Source organism: Carassius auratus, chromosome 29 (genome assembly GCF_003368295.1).
Source record: "Carassius auratus strain Wakin chromosome 29, ASM336829v1, whole genome shotgun sequence".
In the NCBI taxonomy this organism is placed as follows: domain Eukaryota; kingdom Metazoa; phylum Chordata; class Actinopteri; order Cypriniformes; family Cyprinidae; genus Carassius; species Carassius auratus.
Window position 1 is genome coordinate 4,598,540 of NC_039271.1, and position 10,000 is coordinate 4,608,539.

Here is a 10,000-nt window from a genome sequence, read left to right on the forward strand (position 1 = left end):
TCTCTCGCACGTATGTGATGGTCAGCGGAGCCACGGCCAGGTCTGCTTTCTGTCAGTCACCAACACAACAGACCAATCAGCACAGAAAGATCCTCAGATTCGAAAAGAATCAAATGAATCAGTTTGTCAACTCTGAATCATTTGTGACTCCCCTAGACTTCAAATTGAAAAAGTTGACATGTGTTAAGGCTGTCAAGCCATTAAAATCTTTTAATATAATTCATTTAGTGCTGCCAAATGATTAATCGCATCAAAAACAGTATTTTTTGTTTACATAATATATGCATCTGTATGTGTAAAATAAAATGAAATGCTGTAAATATAAAAGTAAAAGCACCAGTAGGTGGCAGCGAATCAATGTTTAAATAAGTGAGACACTGAATCATTTATTCAACCGATTTGTTCAAATAGCTGATTTGATTCAGAAATTAAGAATCAGTCACTAAAACATTCGCTCATTTGGTTCTAAAACTAAATAAATCATAAAAATTATTTTATGAAAATACTTTAAATCTAAAGATAAATATTAATAAAATAAAAAAAGCTAAATTAAAAAGTAAACTAGAATTAAATAAATAAATAGTGTAAATAAATAGAATAAATATAAGTGTTTTCTAAAATAAACTCAAGTCCTGAAATTAACTGGAAATAAATAAAAACTTAAACTAAAGTAAAAAGAAATTGAACCTAAAGAAGAATATTATAAAATTATATAAAAAATCTGGAATCTGAGGGAGCAAAAAAATCTAATTATTGAGAAAATCATCTTTAAAGTTGTTCAAATGAAGTTCTTAGCAATGCATATTACTAATCAAGAATTAAGTTTTGATATATTTACAGTAGGAGATTTACTAAATATCTTCATGAACATGATCTTTACTTAATATCCTAATGATTTTTGGAATAAAAAAAAGAGAATAAAAAGAGAATGAAAGAGAAATGTTTAATTGTGACTCATAAAATGTATTGTTGTATACCCGTGTTACTTATGACTGCTTTTCACAGTATTAAAAAGATAAAAACACATAAGTAAAATCACCAAAAATGTAACTAAAAAATAACCTGATCACTGAAAATATGAAATGCTGATTGAATGCAGTGTTGGTGTAAAGCACTCACGTGGTCCATGAGCTCGCGCACCATGCCGCTCCACTGCCCCGTGCTCTCCTCGAACGCTCCGTATCTGCCGTCCTCCACTAACCGGATCTCGTAACGGAAGCCCAGGATTCCCGAAAGCTCCCGCAGCAGATCCACACAGAATCCCTCGAAGCGGTCGTTCCCGTACAGAGGTTTATCCGACTTCTTAAACATGACGTAGGGCTCCTCCTGAGACACACAGAAGATCTCAAGTTTTTTATAAATTCGTTTTATTGTGTTATTTATTATTTATTATTATTTTTATTTTGTACCAAGCCAAAATAAAACAACTGCAGTTTGATTGAGATTAATTAAAATGCACAATAAAAAATATTTTTGAAAATTATCTTCGCAAATGAACTCTTCAAATATAAATAAATGGATAAATAAATGCATTTTAATTGCAAGCAAATGAAAGAAAATATTAATTAATGACAGAATTTTCATTTTTGTGTAATTTATTATTTCAGTGTTTCAAAAGTACAGCATCTGTGTTCTTTAAAATTAAATTAAAATGTTTAAATTAAACAAAAACTTTTTTGAAATAAATTGAAACACTAAAAAATAAAATATATTTTTTAAAAACAGTGTTAGCTGTTTACTAAAAAATAAACTAAAATGACCTAAACTAATATATATATTATATGTTAGTTTATCCAAAAATGTTTATAATAATATAATAGTAATTTTTGGGTGAATTCTTCTTTTAATTTTAAAAGGTGTAGCATCTCTGTTCCTTAAAACAAACTGATGAACTAAAATTACCACCTGGAAATAAATAACAACAACAACAACAAATTAACTTTAATACAAATATTACAACTAGTAATAAAAATAACAAAAACACACAAAATGACTTAAAATCAAACTAAAATTAATTCAACAAAAAATATTAATTAAAAAATGTTTATGCAAATATAATTGTCATTTTGGAGGGAATTATTCTTTTGATATGCTAAAAGTGTAGCATCTCTGTTCTTTAAAACATGCTTAAACTGCAAGAGTGTGTGTGTGTGTGTGTGTGTGTGGTGTGTGTGTGTGTGTGTGTGTGTGTGTGTTTTTGTGTGTGTGTGTGGTGTGTGGTGTGTGTGTGTGTGTGTGTGTGTGTGGTGTGCGTGCGTGCGTGCGTGCGTGCGTGTGTGTGTGTGTGTGTGTGTGTGTGCGTGCGTGTGTGTGTGTGTTTACCAGTATTGTAGACACACGCAGTGATTTGTTGGACAGTGAGTCTGTGACGTTGGTGATTTTGCTCTTGTGATTCTCGCTCATGTTGAGTCCTCGCGGAGGATCCCACGTCCCGATCTGTGCAGAAAACACACACACACCTGAAGCATGAACACACACACACACACACGTACGCCTGTATCACACACACACCTTCTCGAGTCCGTTCTCTTTAAGACTGATCACGTCCAGGTCGAAGTCCGTTCTCAAGCCGTTGGTTTTGTTGAAGAGGATTCGACCCGTCAGTCCGTCCCATGATGCCTGTGGACACAAACACGCCACACATTCACACACGTCACTTTTATATGTGATTCATGCTTATTCTATACAGTGTTATTGACAATCAGAGCAGAGCAGAAATAACTCATTCCAAAAGAATTCACTAAAGGGGGGGTGAAATGCTATTTCATGCATACTGAGTTTTTTACACTGTTAAAGAGTTGGATTCCCATGCTAAACATGGACAAAGTTTCAAAAATTAAGTTGTACGTTTGAAGGAGTATTTTTGTTCCAAAAAAACCTCTTCCGGTTTGTCACAAGTTTGGGAAAGTTTTTTTCGAGTATGGCTCTGTGTGACGTTAGATGGAGGGGAATTTCCTTATATGTGTCCTGAGGCACTTCTGCCGGAAGAGAGCGCTCCCGTATAGCAGAGCACTGAGAGCACAACAGACTTCACTGATCAGAGCCAGAGCGTCGCCAAATGTCACAAAAGAAGTGTGTTTTTGGTTGCCAGGGCAAGACAACCCTGCACAGATTACCAAAAAAAAAAGGGTCTCGATCGTGTGTTGAAACCGCATGCGGTGAGTAAAACTGCTTCAAATATCTCTGTGTTGTTAACTTAGCTATCAGCGCGTAAGCACATCAAGTAAACAACATGCGATGTTGTCATCAAACTGCACTTTCCACATGTACAGCTTAAAAAAAATAAAAAACACAAAGGGGAACTTAGTCATTTTCCAAAACCGCTAATCAAATATATACAGTTTCAGTACATACCACATAGAGAAGCCTTTGCTGATGCTGCTCTTGTTAAATTTCAGCCTCTGGATCTGTGTCACAGCTTCCAAACGCTCTCAACACAAAAGCCTACTGGTGCTCGTGATTCTTTAGCTCCGCCCACACGTCACGCCTCCAGCCGCTCGTGTTTTTCCGGGAAAAACGGGACAGACTATCTTTCTCTTATAAATATAATAAAACTAAAGACTTTTTGGAGTTATGAAGGATGCAGTACTACTCTATAGGTACTCAAGATTAACAGGATATTGAGTGAAAACGAGCATTTCACCCACCCTTTAAAATATTTGTGTTTCAATAGGAAATATGACAATATAGGATAGAAAACTGCATCTGTAAATCTTACTAATTAAAATTAAATATATTTAAAAATAGACAGAAATGTGATCTAATATTAATATAAATTTTATTAATTCCCCCCCAGACATATTCTTCCTCACGGTCTAATTAACCCCGCCCACCGATTCTACCTCACGGTTTTATATCCCTCCATCTCCTCTGTGGGACTCGAGACCGGCCTCGCTCCGTTCCCACGTCTCTCGGCCCCGCCCCACTCGTCACAAGCAGTAATGTGTAATATATTGAATGAATTGAATAAGAGCTCTGATGTGCGTCTGTACCTCTTTAATGAAGCTGATGAATCGTCCTCCGAAGCGCCAGGGTTTGTGTCGGTTGCACTGCAGCGAGCTGACGGTGATCTGCGGCGACTGCTGGACGGCCACCGCAACCACATGAACCGCATCGTACATCAGCGCAGCGTCCGTCTGCACACACACACACACACAACCGGGGTGAGAGATCCTTCAGGCTTACAACCAGATCCAAACACACACACACAGTTATTCGGAGGAATTCTCAGTTATATTCTCAGTTTGTGTGTTTGTTTGTGTGTGTGTCTGTATGAGATGTAGAGAGAGAGAGAGTGTGTGTTTGTGTGTGTATGAGAGAGAGTGAGTGTGTGTGTGAGAGAGTGAGTGAGTGAGTGAGTGAGTGTGTGTGTGTGTATGAGAGAGAGTGAGTGTGTGTGAGAGAGAGTGTGTGTGTGTGAGAGAGAGAGAGTGAGTGAGTGAGTGTGTGTGTATGTTTGCTCTGACAGACACTGAACATCTGAAGATGATGATGATGAGCTCTTCATCATTGCTGTGTTTAGTTATAACGAATCTCTCCGTGCAGGCGCTCTGTAAAGCCCACTGAAATCCCCATCACAGTCCTCCTGCTGCACGCTAGCAACAGAGATTCACCACACGGCCTGCGGTTTCCATGGCAACTCCACCTCACTGACGGCATCAGTTGTCAAGATAGAAAGAGAGGGAGAGAGAGTGCAGTCTGTGTGTGTGTCTCTCTCAGTCCTATCAGATCTAATGTACTGTATAAACACACACACTGAGGCTATATTATAACTGAAATAGTATGCTGAAAAAATGACACTTTTATATTAGTGAAGATGAAAATAAAACAGTTTAAACTGTCCTAATCTGGTTTGCTGGCCTGAGCTGGTTTTAGCTGGTCTTCACCTGACTGTCCACAGGAGGGCGATGTGTTGCAGAGATTCTCTGATTAACGTAGTGAAGAATTAAAAATGCACCTGTGTGGAGCAAATGTGCTCAAAGCCTACGGCCTGATCTGAACTCCGAAGATAAAGAGCAGAGTTTTTGGATTAAAGCTGCGGTAGGGAACTTTTGGCGCTCTAGCGGTTAATAAACAGAACTGCTTGCGTCTTGCGGAAGAACATTGTAGCCGGAACTACTTCTCTCTGTTTATATCTATGAAGAATCACAAAGGTACTGGGTTACTCCGCCGCGGTATCCCCGAAGCAATCTAAAATAGTCCGAATATAAACACTTATTATAGGTGCACCCTAGTGATTCAGGACAAGCCAAAAACACGGTTTGGAAAATGGATTCATGGTGTACTCGCTTATTATATACATTTTTCTACATTTTGAACACAAGCAAAGTTACGGACCGCAGCTCTGATTGGTTGTTTTTTACCGGGAGCGATGGAGTTTCTGCAAATGGCAATAGGACACTGGGAGGAGCCAGAGGAGCTTGATTTTTTTCACAGATTATCTGTCTCATATTCTACTGTCAGTACATAATGACTAAATGAATATAAAAACATAATGATTTAATAAATATGTTGAATCGGTGAGTGTTTGAACTGGTGAGTGTTTGAGCTGTTTGAATTGAATCAGTGAGTGTTTGAACTGGTGTGTGTTTGAGCTTTTTGTATTGAATCGGTGAGTGTTTGAGCTGTTTGAATTGAATCGGTGAGTGTTTGAACTGTTTGAATTGAATCGGTGAGTGTTTGAGCTGTTTGAATTGAATCGGTGAGTGTTTGAACTGTTTGAATTGAATCGGTCAGTGTTTGAACTGGTGAGTGTTTGAGCTGTTTGAATTGAATCGGTGAGTGTTTGAACTGGTGAGTGTTTGAGCTGTTTGAATTGAATCGGTGAGTGTTTGAGCTGTTTGAATTGAACCAGTGAGTGTTTGAACTGGTGAGTGTTTGAGCTGTTTGAATTGAATCGGTGAGTGTTTGAACTGGTGAGTGTTTGAGCTGTTTGAATTGAATCGGTGAGTGTTTGAACTGTTTGAATTGAACCAGTGAGTGTTTGAACTGGTGAGTGTTTGAGCTGTTTGAATTGAATCGGTGAGTGTTTGACCTGTTTGAATTGAATCGGTCAGTGTTTGAACGGGTGAGTGTTTGAGCTGTTTGAATTGAATCGGTGAGTGTTTGAGCTGTTTGAATTGAACCAGTGAGTGTTTGAACTGGTGAGTGTTTGAGCTGTTTGAATTGAATCGGTGAGTGTTTGAGCTGTTTGAATTGAACCAGTGAGTGTTTGAACTGGTGAGTGTTTGAACTGTTTGAATTGAATCGGTGAGTGTTTGAACTGGTGAGTGTTTGAGCTGTTTGAATTGAATCGGTGAGTGTTTGAACTGTTTGAATTGAATCGGTGAGTGTTTGAGCTGTTTGAATTGAATCGGTGAGTGTTTGAACTGTTTGAATTGAATCGGTCAGTGTTTGAACTGGTGAGTGTTTGAGCTGTTTGAATTGAATCGGTGAGTGTTTGAACTGGTGAGTGTTTGAGCTGTTTGAATTGAATCGGTGAGTGTTTGAGCTGTTTGAATTGAACCAGTGAGTGTTTGAACTGGTGAGTGTTTGAGCTGTTTGAATTGAATCGGTGAGTGTTTGAACTGGTGAGTGTTTGAGCTGTTTGAATTGAATCGGTGAGTGTTTGAACTGTTTGAATTGAACCAGTGAGTGTTTGAACTGGTGAGTGTTTGAGCTGTTTGAATTGAATCGGTGAGTGTTTGACCTGTTTGAATTGAATCGGTCAGTGTTTGAACGGGTGAGTGTTTGAGCTGTTTGAATTGAATCGGTGAGTGTTTGAGCTGTTTGAATTGAACCAGTGAGTGTTTGAACTGGTGAGTGTTTGAGCTGTTTGAATTGAATCGGTGAGTGTTTGAACTGGTGAGTGTTTGAACTGTTTGAATTGAATCGGTGAGTGTTTGAACTGGTGAGTGTTTGAGCTGTTTGAATTGAATCGGTGAGTGTTTGAACTGTTTGAATTGAACCAGTGAGTGTTTGAACTGGTGAGTGTTTGAGCTGTTTGAATTGAATCGGTCAGTGTTTGAACAGTTTGAATTGAACCAGTGAGTGTTTGAACTGGTGAGTGTTTGAGCTGTTTGAATTGAATCGGTGAGTGTTTGAACTGTTTGAATTGAATCGGTGAGTGTTTGAGCTGTTTGAATTGAATCGGTGAGTGTTTGAACTGTTTGAATTGAATCGGTCAGTGTTTGAACTGGTGAGTGTTTGAGCTGTTTGAATTGAATCGGTGAGTGTTTGAGCTGTTTGAATTGAACCAGTGAGTGTTTGAACTGGTGAGTGTTTGAGCTGTTTGAATTGAATCGGTGAGTGTTTGAACTGTTTGAATTGAATCGGTGAGTGTTTGAACTGTTTGAATTGAACCAGTGAGTGTTTGAACTGGTGAGTGTTTGAGCTGTTTGAATTGAATCGGTGAGTGTTTGACCTGTTTGAATTGAATCGGTCAGTGTTTGAACGGGTGAGTGTTTGAGCTGTTTGAATTGAATCGGTGAGTGTTTGAGCTGTTTGAATTGAACCAGTGAGTGTTTGAACTGGTGAGTGTTTGAGGTGTTTGAATTGAATCGGTGAGTGTTTGAACTGGTGAGTGTTTGAGCTGTTTGAATTGAATCGGTGAGTGTTTGAACTGGTGAGTGTTTGAGCTGTTTGAATTGAATCGGTCAGTGTTTGAACTGTTTGAATTGAACCAGTGAGTGTTTGAACTGGTGAGTGTTTGAGCTGTTTGAATTGAATCGGTCAGTGTTTGAACTGTTTGAATTGAACCAGTGAGTGTTTGAACTGGTGAGTGTTTGAGCTGTTTGAATTGAATCGGTGAGTGTTTGAACTGTTTGAATTGAATCGGTGAGTGTTTGAACTGGTGAGTGTTTGAGCTGTTTGAATTGAATCGGTCAGTGTTTGAACTGTTTGAATTGAATCGGTGAGTGTTTGAACTGGTGAGTGTTAGAGCTGTTTGAATTGAATCGGTGAGTGTTTGAGCTGTTTGAATTGAATCGGTCAGTGTTTGAGCTGTTTAAATTGAATCGGTGAGTGTTTGAGCTGTTTGAATTGAATCGGTCAGTGTTTGAATGGGTGAGTGTTTGAGCTGTTTGAATTGAATCGGTGAGTGTTTGAACTGTTTGAATTGAATCGGTGAGTGTTTGAACTGGTGAGTGTTTGAGCTGTTTGAATTGAATAGGTCAGTGTTTGAGCTGTTTAAATTGAATCGGTGAGTGTTTGAGCTGTTTAAATTAAATCGGTGAGTGTTTGAGCTGTTTGAATTGAATTGGTCAGTGTTTGAATGGGTGAGTGTTTGAACTGTTTGAATTGAATCGATGAGTGTTTGAACTGTTTGAATTGAATCGGTCAGTGTTTGAACTGTTTGAATTGAATCGGTCAGTGTTTGAATGGGTGAGTGTTTGAACTGTTTGAATTGAATCGATGAGTGTTTGAACTGTTTGAATCGAATCAGTGAGCTTTTGAACTGTTAGAACTGAATCATTGAATGTTTGAACAGATACACGTTTTTTTTTTTTGATAATCCACTTTAGACATTCTTGTAACTATAAGTAACTTTGCGACTACATGTCTACTAACTCTCAGAATAGACTGTTAGATTATGTTAATGATTTGTGGAATAAATCGACAAGTTTCTCACAGTCAGTATGTTGTTATGTTGTGGAAGCATTAAAATAAAGTGTTGGAGGATATTAAGCAGACAGTCTATTAATCCTCCAGTCACTGCTAGCTGACATGTAGTTGCAAAGTTACTTACTGTTAGTAGAATGAATGAAGTAGACGATCAAGTGTTACTCTTTGAAATGAATCATTGAGTGTTCCAACTGTTTGAATTGAGTCACTGAGCTTTTGACTGTAAACTTGAATTACTGATGTGAACTCTGTGTAATGCTGGATATGTCCTTATGAAGTTGATTTAGTGAAAGGACCGATTTGCCGGTTTCTCTCTCTCTCTCTCTCTCACACACACACACACACACAGAGGAATAAATTAAAATAAAAAAATCCAACACAAAATGTAAATGAATATTCAAATCCGTTTGAAATCAATACATCTGATAAGAAACGTATGCACTGTGTTTCCCAAAGTTGCACAGTGAGTTGCCAGATTGTGTTCATTCACTCGGAGCCAAATAGACTCCACGTTCTGCTGAGGAGCGTCACCATGGCAACAGCGGAACAGCATCAGGACCAGAACCGAGCAGTACAGCAGCGAAACAAATGTAGCAAATGTCATCATCGTTTAACTCCGGAAAGTCTGACATAACATGACGAAATAGTCCAAAAAATCAGATGTTTGGATATTTTTATGGCATCTAATGGTTTGATATCATCAGCTATTTCATCTCTTTGTTTTCAAATAACAAGCGACATACCACAGATGAACTCTGAGTGAACACACGGAGCTCGTACTGAAGAAGTAATAGTTCTGCTGCTAATGAATTCCATTATCCATCCGTCTGATTACATCTGAAGAGCAGCTTTACTCATGCAAATGAAGCCAGACGAGAGAAAGTCATAAACATCCCTAACTCTAATGAAGCGCTTCATCAGCTCGCGTCGCTTATTTATTATTCAGCCCAGCCCTTTGTCTTCTGATATTAATAATCGCTCAGCGGTGAGATGATTTACAGCCGATTTCAGAGCGTGTTTCTCTGGGGAGGATAGCGGGAGATCCGTCGATATCCACACGTCTGTTTCTCCAGGAGAACATTTATATAGATGTATATATTTGAAAAACACAACACACCACGCAACTCATTCATTAAAAAACCAAAAGAAACAATGAAAGTCCACATCATCGGACTGATGTCAGCACGAAGAGCATCATCTAACACAGTGATGAAGCTCACGGTCATCTCAAGGTTTGCATCCTGGAACATCCTTCTCCTTGAAAGATGTGTGTGATGCGGTTTCAGAGTTTGGATGAGCGATGCGTCTGATGTCTAGGATTCAGAAAAGAGCTTCTGCTTCTCTAAACGGTGTGTTTTCCTGAGCTGTGTGTCGAGATTCTGTTTGTTCGCGATCTGTG

General features: G+C 38.5%; 1 protein-coding gene and 1 pseudogene across 3 annotated transcripts in view; one reads left to right on the forward strand and one right to left on the reverse strand.

Moving 5' to 3' along the window:
• The window catches only part of LOC113048471 (B-cell receptor CD22-like), a 1,131,192-nt gene that overhangs the window by 292,257 nt on the left and 828,935 nt on the right, over positions 1-10,000 (forward strand). The gene's annotated exons all lie outside the window — the stretch shown is intronic.
• LOC113048468 (glutamate receptor ionotropic, kainate 2-like) overlaps positions 1-10,000 on the reverse strand; it is a 37,963-nt pseudogene that overhangs the window by 8,276 nt on the left and 19,687 nt on the right.